Source organism: Ictalurus punctatus, chromosome 2 (assembly GCF_001660625.3).
Source record: "Ictalurus punctatus breed USDA103 chromosome 2, Coco_2.0, whole genome shotgun sequence".
Classification (NCBI taxonomy): Eukaryota; Metazoa; Chordata; class Actinopteri; order Siluriformes; family Ictaluridae; genus Ictalurus; species Ictalurus punctatus.
In genome coordinates this window covers 8675914-8689080 of record NC_030417.2, presented here as the reverse complement: position 1 = coordinate 8689080, position 13167 = coordinate 8675914, and the positions used below count along the sequence as shown (strand labels likewise).

General features: G+C 40.6%; 1 protein-coding gene across 2 annotated transcripts in view; it reads right to left on the bottom strand.

Annotated features, from left to right (window-relative positions):
• The window catches only part of ncoa1 (nuclear receptor coactivator 1), a 49189-nt gene extending 36195 nt beyond the window's left edge, over positions 1 to 12994 (bottom strand). For both annotated transcript variants that reach the window (XM_017454514.3, XM_017454521.3), the window contains exons 1-2: positions 12513 to 12994; positions 6945 to 7121 (exon numbers count right to left, since the gene is read on the bottom strand). The gene's annotated coding sequence lies outside the window, so the exon portion shown is untranslated. The remainder of the gene's footprint in view (positions 1 to 6944; positions 7122 to 12512) is intronic.
• Between the last annotated feature and the right edge of the window lie 173 nt (positions 12995 to 13167).

The window sequence follows — 13167 nt, the reverse complement described above, 5'->3', positions numbered from 1 at the left end:
GAAGGCGAGCTCTGGTTACTGAATCATTTTGGCAGCGTGGGCAGAGAGAGTGAGAGAGAGAGAGAGAGATGGATCTCTCAATCCTGTAGAGCTCATTCTATCCTAATCATCTCATACACAAGGAGAATGAGAGACATGAGCAAGACTGTTTACACTCTCTACTGTGTTTACTGCGCAGCCATGCTGGTGAGATGTCACTTGTTGAACTCAGGGTTGAGGAGACAGTCTAGGGATCCTGAGCAGGAATTCTGAGCAAACGGAGGTCAGGAAATACGAGTTACGGCCTTACATCAAAAGAGGCCCTCGTGGAGGCTCAGAGAGCGGAAAAGTAGCAGTAGAAAGGGAGGAGGAGGGGGTGGTGACATAGAGAGAGTGAGTTTCAAAACAGACGAATGCCATGCTCGAGCCGTCTCCCACCCCTTCCCTGCTGGAACCGTTTGCTCAGAGGGAAGCTGAGCTCACTGCCTCCCAGAGAGAAAACTCATACCGCTCCTCCAGAAATACTACAATAACCTACCTGCTTACTCCTAATCACACCTCCATGTAAACAAATCCAACTTTACAAACAACTTTCAACCACTATTTCATCAAACGGCATAAAAAGTCAGAGCAACAACAAAGATTTTTTTCTTCAACTTAAAAAGACACGTTCGATTTAAAATTCCTCCGCCAACTTGTTCTCAGTGTGCAGGATGATATGATTTTATGTCATATTTGATTAGATACAGTGAAGATAAAAAGTTTATACACCCCTGTTAAATTTGTGATAAAATCGTGGGAAAAGATCCAACACGGTTTATCTTGGTGTAGCCTGGGGTGTGTAAACTTTTTATATCCACTGTAGACTAGAAGTATTTTTTTTGAACACCAGGAGTAAATTAGTCCATCTACCAGTCTGCAGAACCCCGAAGGTTGAATCTTTCCTGCTAACCCTAACCCAGTCTCAAACACCAGAAAATACCTGACCTGCACTCTCACACAGAGTGTAATTTAAACACGCTGGATCTTTCCTTTTGGCTTTTCTAGTTATTTGGAACAACTTAAAATAAAAGTTAAGAGGTCAGAGGACAGTTGTATGGGAAACTGCCTTGCAGTGAGCTCACATGGAACATTTCAAACATTTAGACAATTCCACGATTAAGTGAGCAGGTTTCTGTTCTGTGAGTGTCTTCAGTCAGCAACTCAACACTACACTACATCACACTCAACTTTAAACACGGGAAGAATTACGTCAATACTTGTTTTCTTGATTGATACGAATTACAGCAGATTGTCTGCAGATTGGGCTCAAGATTTGACGTCATCACAATACGCAATCAGTCCTCTTCGATTCACGTGCGTCGAACATGAGTACAGCTAAAAAGTCTCATGTACCTACAAACAACACTGCGAAAGATCGTGCAGAACTATTTCGTGCGATTGAGATTTCGCCAAATGAAGTAGCACAAAAAACTCTGCACGTTGTATCGCACATTTTGAAAAAAGCCGCAGCAAAATCAAGCACTGTTGGCCACAACAATCACAAAAAAACTCAAATCCTGTACGGACTAGTTTTTGGTCTTGAGTCTCGGGCACGCTACACTCGCTGGCATCTTATCAATTTGAGGACGCACCACCCAACGGCTCAAGCGGAAGCCCAGATACCTTCTACTCCAACCTGCCTGATTGGACTCGTCTTTGGGATTGCTGTGTGTCTGTGCATAATCACCACACCAAGTCTCAACGTGGTGCTCTAAGAGATTTGTGCGACTTGCAACTGGGCAACTAAGTAGCTCTCAACAGGGGAACAGAGTGGACTGAGACGCACACAGGGGTTCGAGCTAATTTTGAGTGTCATCGTGCAAGAAGTTAAGAATAATGTTTTTAAGCATTTCTTGTAACTCTGGTACATATCAGCTTAATCCCTAATAATTCACACAGTCTGCATGACATTAAAGTAGTGTCCTGGTCAGTCAGAACCTCTTGTGAAATACTTTTTACTCAGAATTTCCAACCTGCAAAAAAAAACAAAAAAAAAAAAAAAAAAAAAAAAAAAACCACCCAGTGATAAGCCACAAAGAAGATAAAGACAGGACAAATGGTTAAAATGCTGCTAGTACCTATCTTACGTTAGGCCTGAAAGCCTTGAATGGAAAATAGCAGTCCTTAGAAGAGACTGCAGCCTCAGACTTGTTGGTTGGGAAGTATCCCTCAAGCAGTTCACAAGCATTCTATCCAGAGCCAGTCCCCAACTTATTTAAATATAAATTCTTCCTAATGGTTTTCTACCAGGGACATTCCAACACTCAACTCCAGCTCTCAAATACTTCCTGTTTGAATACTGATATTAACACTCCAGGAGAACAAAAGACTCAAGGACTCCCCTCCAAGGTGACCAAGGCCCTTCTAACCCAGTTTGGCTGGACAGCTGCTCTAGGAAGAGTCCTGGTGGTTCTTTCATTTCTCAATGATGGTCGCCACTGTGCTCCTTAAAGCTTTAGAAATGGATTTACACCCTCACCCAGAGGTGTACAGAGAGTTCCTTGAACTTCATGGCTTGTTTTTTGGTCTGACATGCACTTTGAATTGTGAGACATTATACACACAAATGTGTGTGTGTTTCTAAATAATGTCCAGTCAGTTGAATTTGCCCCAGGTGGACTCCAGGCAAGTTCTCCGGATAATCAGAGCAAACAGGATTAACTTGAGTTTTCATCTGGGGTGCCTTAACCAAGTGTGTGAATACTTACCTAAATGAGATATTCCAGATTTTGAATTTTAATAAACTGTGTAAAAAAAAAAAAAAATTAAAAAAAAAAAAAAAGTGAAAGGGTCTGAATACTTTCCAAACCCTCTGTAACTTACATAACACTGAATTCTATAAAGGATATTTGGATATCTTTGAATAAAACTGGCAAACTGTGCTGGAGTTGAAATCTTTCAAACTACTGTAACATCATGTGATCTACCTTGGCATGAATTCCAGTCATATTTAACCACAATATGAATTCAGCACTCTGACAAGGAGGAATTTCAGCAATGTCAGCAAAGGGTGTACCTGAGAGCACAGTAAACATCAAGCTGAGCAACAATACTGCTATATAATACTGAATAGAACACAAAGGACATGGGCTCTGATGGTATTTACTATGGCTGCACAATTAATCGAATATCAATCTCGATTATGATTTAGACGTTTAAAGTCCGTCCTCCACTCATAGAAAACTCAGCTGCATCTCAAATCAAGTGTGTCCTAAACTTACAGCCAATCACCGAAGAGTGGCACAGGGATGACGTAATTTTGTAATGCCAAAACCCGGAAACGAGTTAACATTTGAGCCCTTCCGGTTCCATCCCAGTGTCAATGGGTTTTTTGAATGGGATTTTGGTTAAAGGCCTGAAATAAAGTCTGTGGTGAACACGCGCTCAAAATATTTTCACATTTTATTCTATGACATAAAATATGCCAGTAAAACCCCTCTCATAATAAAAAAAAAAAAAAAACAACTTTTACGTGTATTGAAAAAGGTGATTGCTAACTGTCACATAATGAGGATTTAGGACAAGGATGCAAGTGCAGATAAGACCTTTATTGAAGAGATGCAGACAAATCCAAAACGTGAGACAACAGCGTGGTCAAAAACAAGCAGAAGGTCAGGTGATCGACAAACAGGCATAAACAAGGCTAAACAAGAATCCAACAACGAGGTCGAGAACACAATCAAAACTATGAGACATGAAACTATGAACAAAAACTCATGGAAACAAACACGGAAAACTCACAGAATACTTTGCGTCGAACAATGAGACACGAGGAGTTCAAATGTCAAAAGTAATTAAGGGTGAACACAAAACAGCTGAGACTAAGGATGACACATAAGGGAACAACCAATACAGGGGCGGAGACAGGACAGAAATCATAACAAATGCACATGTAGATAGTAAACAAAGTCAATGTCACTAAAAGAGCATGCTGTGAGCTCCAGCACTTGTGCAAGGGGAAATCATGACACTAACATGTTGCTAAATGGGACTACAAACGCTGGGGACATTAAACGTCATCACGCCGAACAGCATAAAACTTTGCAGATAAACTGGTTCAGGTTTGCTGTGCACAGTTCCCCCAAAAAAACCTTGATGAAGATTCATCCATAGAGTAAATCCGTATTATGGAAAATGTTTTAAATCAAGTTGTGGGAAGCTTGGTGATGGTGACGTTGAAGTCAAGCGACCGTGGTGTAGTTCGTTTATAGCGTACGGTTAGCTGTTCATTTCTGCCGATTGTATTTAGGCTTCAAACTTCATAAAGGTTGTGTTCATTTGTGAAAATGATCTTGATGACTGTGTTAGTATTGTAAACTCTTTTTGATCACAGATCTTATTTTTTGCAATAATCCAAAAGCCTAGGTGAAAATCCTATTGGGTTTTTGTCGAGCATCAACCGGTGTGATGCTAACTTCCGGGTTCCGGTACAAAATGACGTCCTCCCTGCACCGTTGTATGGAGTGATTTGGTTGCGTCTCTCGTCCTGTAAACACTGTTATTGCCTTTTCTACAGACGCCTGAATGGTTTTCATTTGGTTGCGTATTGTTATATTTGATGCATATTTTCATTTGGTTGATGGAATTTTTATTCTTTACTTATCCTATATTTTGGTACAATTTTATTTATATTTTGCTTCTACGAGATGATGTATTTTAAGGATCAGTCTAATTTGATGCAAAGATTTGTACATTAGCAGGAATGTAGCACAACATGGAGGTGAAAGCAGGTTTGTTTATTTAAATGTGCAAGTGCAATAAAAATATGTTGTCCCTAAAATCAATAAATAATCGTGATTTCAATATTGATCAAAATAATCGTGATTCTCATGTTGGCCATAATCGTGCAGCCCTAGTATCTACATGAACCTGAGAAAGTCTGGAGTCTAGAGTAGTCCAGAAAAGGATTGAGGAACTGCACTAACATGGCGCTATAGAGGCAGCCAACCAGGATGTGTCCGCTCAGGTGGTTTCCCAGCGACTCAACAAAAGAAATGCACATTTTAAAAATGCACCTGTGTGTCTTCATGGTGTATGCATATTTCTGACACTAATAACTCCATATGTACTACATACAGGACACCTTATTTAAATAGAAAATTTGCACATGATGTATTCATTAAATTTACATCAATCCCCTAGAAATGTCGCTTCTCTGACACGTCCTTTTAACCGCTGTCTACGTTTTAAAGTTCTGAGTTTGAACCTCGGCCAGAACTTGGTTTGTTTTGGTTTGACAACAGAAAAGAGCGCTTCCTATGTCTCTATACTGCGGGAAAAAAGCATGAAAACTGTTTTCCCAAAGGATACACTCACCGTCCACTTTATTAGGAACACCTGTACGTTTATGCATTTATCTAAGCAGCCAATCATGCGGCAGCAGCATGATACATCAAATCACGCAGATACAGGTCAAGAGCTTCATGTTCATATCAAACATCAGAATGAAAATAAAGTGCGAGCTCTGTGACTTTAACCATGGTTGTTAGTGCCAGACGGGCTGGTTTGAGTTTACACTGAACCGTGCGAAAAACAAAAAACATCCAGACTGAACAACCAAAGTTGTTGCATAATTGACATGCCATTGTGGTGTACAACATTATGGCGTAATTAATAATCAGGTTTATTCAAAAGGGACTTGTAAGGGCTGACTTATGCTTCTAAGGCTTCTCAGGGACCACAATTTACAGAAAAGGAGAGTTCATTGTTTCACTGCAGGAATAATAAACAGAATGTGACACGATTGTGATCAGTTATAAGCCAAATTAATCCTCACTGAAAGTCTCTGTATGCGTCACGGTTACCCATAATCCCCATCTCTGTATCACAACACAACTAGACATTAACACATAAGTATAAACCAGGTCTATAGATTAATTCGCTACGTACCAAACAACATAACACTTTGACACAAGCATGTCTAGCAAGTTAAATCATTGTGATTTTACAGAACTCCGTATTTATATGGCTGTTTAAGGATTAGTTCATAAGGTTTATAATGTCAGCTGCTAGCAAGCGAGAGGTAGACTAGAAGCTATTCCTAGAAACCAATTAGGAAACGTGTGTAGTGAAAGTCTCGGTGAGTAAAATAAAGGTATACCTGTTCACTTGCACTCGCTATTGTGCTTTCTGCATGTCTCTGCGCTTCTTTATGAGTCTCTGCGCTTCTTTTTTATGCATCTCTACACTTCTTTACACATCTCTAAGTGCTTCTACGCATCTCTGCACTTTTTCAGCAGCTCTACATGTGTCTATGCTTCTTTACGCATCTCTACGAGCCTCCATGCTTCTTTACGCGTCTCTACGCGTCTCTGCTCTTCTTTACGCGTCTCTGCTCTTCTTTATGCGTCTCTATGCTTCCTTACACATCTCCGCGCTTCTCTGAGCGTCTCCGCGCTTCTTTACACATTTGTTGCTCTGTTTAAGCATCTCTGCGCTTCTTTATGCATCTCTATGCATCTCTGCATGTCTCTATGCGTCTCTGCGCTTCTTTATGCATCTCTGCGTGTCTCTATGCTTCTTCAGGCATTTCTGCGCTCCTTTTTTACACATCTCCATGTGTTTCTACGCATCTCTGCGCATTTTCCGCATCTCTTCTGCACTTCTTTACACATCTCCGCACTTCTCTGAGCGTCTCCGCGCTTCTTTACACATCCGTTGCCCTTTGTTTAAGCATCTCTGCGCATCTTTACACGCGTCTGAACTTTTTTTTTTAAGCATATCTATGCTTCTTTACGCATCTCAACACTTCTTTATGCATCTCTACAGTGTACAATCTTCAACAAGCACAATACAGACATCTGAAAACATCATCAGTAGATATGCTGTTACTTAGTACATCTATAGCGTTTGATCCAGTTGAGACTGAGAACTGTACACAATAGGAGGAGATGTTGTATCGTAGACTGATAGTGTTAACTTACGTGCTCATAGAGGGAAAGAAAGTGTTCTCTGTGGTCCACGGCACTGGCACTGGCCTTGTGTGATGGTGACAGACGAACAGAGATGTGGAGCAGAGGGGGCTACAGTGCCATGCCCTTGCTGTCATGCAGCACCATCCCACTGCAGCCGGCAGAAAACAATGGCACACTGAACACAACCTGCCAAAGAAACAAAGAAAGGTTTTATACTGTTTGAAATTGCGCTGAATGAAACGGCGAGGGATACACAAGCATTAGAATGTTAATGAATATATTTTTTATATATACACTCTCCTTAAGTACAGTGATCTGTTTGGGTCCAAACGATTTGTGATTAGATCGTGATTAGATTATATTTACCCGAATAGTAATAAATGTACTAAATAATTCTCATCATCTGTGCACATACAGAGGCTTGATAAACACCGGCTGGCCCAGGCATGTGAAGGGAGTTTATTTGTTTATGTTTATTTCTATTTACTGTACTGTAATGAAAATGATATTATTACTGGATATTGTAAAACAAATCATACCCATTGAGAGTCACACTGGGCCAAATGGGGAAAACTTCACACAGATTACTGAGCATGAGTTTTAAAAATACAGGATTTGGTGTGGTAGCCTGGGAAAACCCTCCGGATGGTTACATTTTGATAATTTCTACCATATACACTGTAGTTCTTTAAACTACAGGCTTTCTTAAAGTGAAATATGGTGCCCTTTTGCATCTCATCTGCAGTCAATTTATACCCCCAAATGTGAAAAATGCCACGAGCCGCATCAATAGCTACGTTTCCATCCAAGGATTTTTTTTTTTTTAACATAAAAAAAAGAACAATGCACATTGAAATGTTTACTGTTAGAGCAAATTATGGACATAGTCTTTTTTCATTTAACCATGGCGCATAAATTCTATGTTGATAGTTCAAATAGTCTGGAAACAGTTTTTGTCAAGAAAAATGGCATTCACACAAAAAATGTGTCACATGACAGAATTGATCCATCCGTCAGGGGACGAAAAAGGGATGTGCGTGCCATTAATGCAGTCCATCCTGTTGACTCGAATTCTTGTACCGTAATTTCCGGACTATAAGCCGCTACTCTTGTCACACGCTTTGAACACTGCGGCTTAAACAATGACGCGGCTAATTTATGGATTTTTACGGGCTAACGAGCTTCATGCGGCCAAAACATTTAGCCTCGTCACATCGGACCAATGAAATTACCGAACAGGTCACAGTGGACCAATGAAACCGTTCGAATTAAATCAAACGCACTCAGTCATTTTGCGCTTCATGCACACACCCTCATCATGGAAAACACACAAAGAAATGCATATGATGCAGCTTTCAAGTTAAAGGCAATCGAGCTGGCTGTCAAAGAAGGAAATAGCATGCGAAGAGCAACTTTTGCTCAGGTTTGCCAGTGGATCCTAACAGCGTGGAGCAGTGTCAAAAAATCTACTATCACCAACGGGTTTCGGAAGGCTGGACTGCTGCGTGATGAAGAGGACAGCACAAGCTCAAGGCTGAATTTGCCTCGAGATGTAAGTGACATTGAGAGCGACAACGAAAGAGAGACTGAGGAAGTTTGTGACGAAGTGCCGGTAATTCTGAGGCTGTTCAATTCCGACACTGAAGAAGACGACTTTAGTGGTTTTAGTGCGCAGGAGGAAGATGAAGATAGCGATCAATGACTTTTCCTGGTAGGCAACTGTATTTTTATTTTTTTTTAACTAGCCGTGTTACAGGCACTGTTCGGAAAAAAACATTTACGGTACGTATTTAATTAAAAGTTAAAAATAAATCTTTGTGTAACATCTTTCTGTGTAAATATCTCATGTTACAACGTGGACACCTGCGGCTTATAGACAAGTGTGGCCTATATATGTACAAAAAAAAATTTCTTTTTAAAGTTGTGTGGCTTATATTCAGGTGCGCTCAATAGTCCGAAAATTACGGTAATTACTGTCTATTATTATTGCTATTAGTGTCTTTCTAATTTATCAGGGCATTTTAACAGATTAAAACTTTGCTCACACTCTTCTCTGTTTTGATGATGATATGATGGAGCATCTAAAATGTATCTAAATTCAAAATGGAAAAGTGGGACTTTGGCTACTGTTTTTCAGGAAGAAATTGTCCTTTATATCTACACAATGCCCACAACTAATATTGGCACCCTTAAAATCACAAAAATGCTCTCATGGATATCAAACAACCGTAAAACAAAACATCACTGATTATGTTTACATGGACAGCAGTAATCTAATTATTAACTTTATTCTGAATAAGACAATATTGAGATTAAGGTGTTTACATGAGTTGCTTTTAGAATATCCCTTTCATGTTCCTGTTTTACATGTTATAGAACATAGATCAATTAACGGCACACGTCATTACGTCCCCACACCACACCATCCGATGTTCCCTCCAGAATTTCACGTATCGACATACAGTTCATCTTCGTTATGGTACCGTATACAGTTTTGGTTTTAATTTTACAAAAGCTTCAAGTGCAGTTAATTATTTGTCATGCTGTACGTACAAATAGATGACCGCTTGAAGCCGTGGGTTGCGTCCAAAACCACGTACTTACCTACAGAAATACATGTATTTTGGCTACAATATAGTAGGTAAATATGCGGTTTTGGATGCAGCCGTGCTCTCTTGTTTGGTGTGAAACGGATGAGCACTGCCGTGTGTGTGTGTACATGTCCTGTCGGAAAATAGAGTGAAAACTCCCACACGATGTTAATAGTGAGATTAAGGTCTCACTATCGACGTGTATTACATGTCTGTAATACACGTCGATAATGCGACTAAAACAGGAATACTCCACGTCTTAATTAGATTTGTGTTTACTTCGAGTATGACTTTAGTCGGATTAAGGTAATCAGTAATCGCTGTTTACATGGTAGTTTCTTAATCAGAGTATCATCTTAATATCGGATTATTGTTGTCCATGTAAACTACTGACTGTTACACTCTAAACCAGTGGTCACAAACCCTCTTCCTACAGATCCACCTTCCTGTGGGTTTCATCTCCAACCAAAATCTAACACTTGTTTTAGCTGATCAAAACTTCTAAAGGCAGTGTTTAGATGGTCAGGTGTGCACCATTATGGTTGGACCATTAAATCTTCAGGAAGGAAGATCTGAAAATGAAAATATGCATCAGATATAACAATATGCAACTAAATGAAAACAATTCAGGCGAATGCAGAAAATGCAATAACAATGTTTACAGGGGGAGAGACGAAAGACAATTTCTTTGAGGAGATACAAAAAAATTTAGGAGCACAGTTGAAGTTTAGTGTTTTTTTTATTTTTTAAAAGATGGTAGCGTTAATGTGCCACAACATAACACACAAGTAGGCATGAGAAAACTTGAGTATGTCAATTATGACAGAAATGATGTTCAGTGTTACTCATCGTAATGGCTTCTCTGCAGTAATTCCACACTTGCTGAAATGAAAAGTAGTGTGAAAGTAACTGTTGCTCGATGTAGATGCATTTTGGACTTCCTGTAGTTTTTACTCTGATTGTATTTTACAACTCCAAACAGGTCACTCGCACCGGTGCGAATAAATATTTATTCACAGTTGCAAACGCGAGTGAAATGGTCACACTGTAGAGCCCTGACTTTATCTGCAAAGTTTTTTCTTGTTCAGCGTGATGACGTTTAATGTCTCCGACAACCTCTGTAGTGCCATTTAGCATCGTGCTAGCTAGTGTCATGATTTCCCCTCGCGCAAGTGCTAGAGCTCGCAGAGAAACTGGCAGCTCGTGCGGTAACTCCGTTTCCAGGTTTTGGCACTACAAAATGACGTCAGCCCTGCGCCGCTCTATGTGATTGGCTGTATTACCAAGTGTAGGAAGCGCTTGATTTGAGTGGAGAAAACAGCGGAGTTTTCTATGAGTGGGGGAAGAACTTTAAACGTCAATATCGCAGTCGATCATGTTCATTTAATCGTGGGCAGTCAAAATCGTAATCGCGGTCGATATCTAATTAATTGTGCAGCCCTAATCGAAAGGGTTATTTTTTTTTAACACATTCAGGACAAAAACATGTGTGTGTGTGTGTGTGTGTATAAAGACCAGTTTGAAATTGGAAGCAATATAAACAGTAGCACCAGTTTGGGAGTGCAAAGGCCATCACACAGCTCACAAGAGGCACAGCAAGCATGAACACATGTTTCTCTACGCTAGATTTTCAGCTTTCCCAAACACCTCTGAGAAATCTGCTGAACATCACAACTTCTGTCCTGCATTTATAACTTAATATACTCTTATCCGCTCTGTAATATACTCTCGTATCCACAGACCCCGAGTGTACAGCTAATTGGAGCAGTCACGTTTATTACAGGCACCTTTCCCCCAATATATATTTAATATGATAATATAATTAAATGCCACTTGTGTGTATGTTTGATGTTTTGATGTACGGTTGTAATGCTGCGTGTTCACACTGTGCTTCTCAAAGTGCAAAAACACATCTCTTTGGATGTGTTATTTATAAGTATGTGTAGTGGAGAGTTCCCTTCCCATCTGATCCTTGTGTTTCTTATTTACTAGTCAAGTATATAGTTGTTTCCAATAATATCCATGAAGCGTTGCCTGAATGGGTTTAATCCAAAGCTTAATAACTTTAAATAGTCTTTAAATAATGTTGATTTGGGCCTAATGGGTCCTGTTGGAGAAAAGTTCAGAAATAGAAAGCTCTAAGGCTCTAACAGATTCCTGTACACCTTTAAACACAGTCCTGTCTGAAAGTATTGGAACAGCAAGGCCAATTCTATTCATTATGCTATACACTGAAGTGTTTGAGATCAAAAGATGAATACGAGACAACATATCAGAACTTCAGCTTTCATTTCCTCATTTCAACATCTAGACATCTTAAACAACTTAGCACATGGCAGCTTTTGTTTGAACCTACCCATTTCTCCACATGATAAAAATGACTGATAGGTGTTTCCTGATGCTCAGGTGCATCATGTTAAATTGATTGTTTAAACAATAAATAGCTCTGAACATCTACTCTTGGATTGAGCTCTTGGACAGGAACGTTTTACACCATGTCCGAAATCAAATCTGTCAATATTAATGTTATCTCCTATTCTACTCTATAATCACTATATCTTCTAGGTGCTCATCAATGTCCAGTTTCCCCTCATCTGCATGATACATTTTCAGTGTGTGTGTGTGTGTGTGTGTGTGTGTGTGTGTGTGTGTAGCTGTTTCCGGGTCACTCAATCACAACACCGCTGTGACATACTGGCTGAACTGGAACTGCTGGTTAGATGTTGTTTTGAAACCGCATTCAAACACACACGGTTTAAGACGATCAGTACTACATGTCAATACACACTTTAGTGCAGAAGCATGTGTTATGTAACACAGTGTGTATGGAGTGACAGCAGGAATGTGGGCTAAGCTAGAGTTAGCTAGCCTGCTCTGTGTGTGTCTCTACTAAAAGCAAATGAATCCATCACATGACCCCGACTATGCTCTCTCTCTCTCTCTCTCTCTCTCTCTCTCTCACACACACACACACACACACACCTACCTGCTCAGATGGAGAGATCAGTTCTAATGCAAATGTTTTGACAAGCCGCGACTCCGAGTGCGTTACAGTTCTGAGTATTAATCCACGCGCTGTTAATCCCACACACCGCCGCGCGCGTGCAAAACACGGAAAGTTTTGTTTATTTGTTTGTTTTGCATGAGCACGCTTCAGCCAATAAGGTTGCGTGTGCTAGTTGAAGATGCTAACCAAGCTAGCGAAGTGTTAGCCGAGTTGCTATTTGAAATCCAGGACGCAGCTAATTTTCACTCCGCGTCCTGCACTAAAAACCGGAAGTGAAGAATAAATCCTGCGCTGGAAACTTCCCTGCGTCCCCCGCCGTGAGTCGTGAGGACGCTGTCAGCCCGAGCGAGGCCTTATTGGTGTGTTTTAATCCGCACAACGCTCGGTCTCTCTCTCTCTCCGCACCGCCATTTTCACCATTAAGCTACACAAACAAACAGCGAACCCGCTCACGTCACCTACATGATGCCTTCACCCCCGCGCCGATCTACATCCCATGGTGCGCGCTCCACGTCCACGGCTCACATGGATTGTGGATCTGATCATCCGCGCAGTTCTTGCACGTCGCCGCGGCTCGAAGGATTCCAGGCGATGCGCGTGCACAGGGGACCGGAGCCTCCATGAAGTGCGTTCA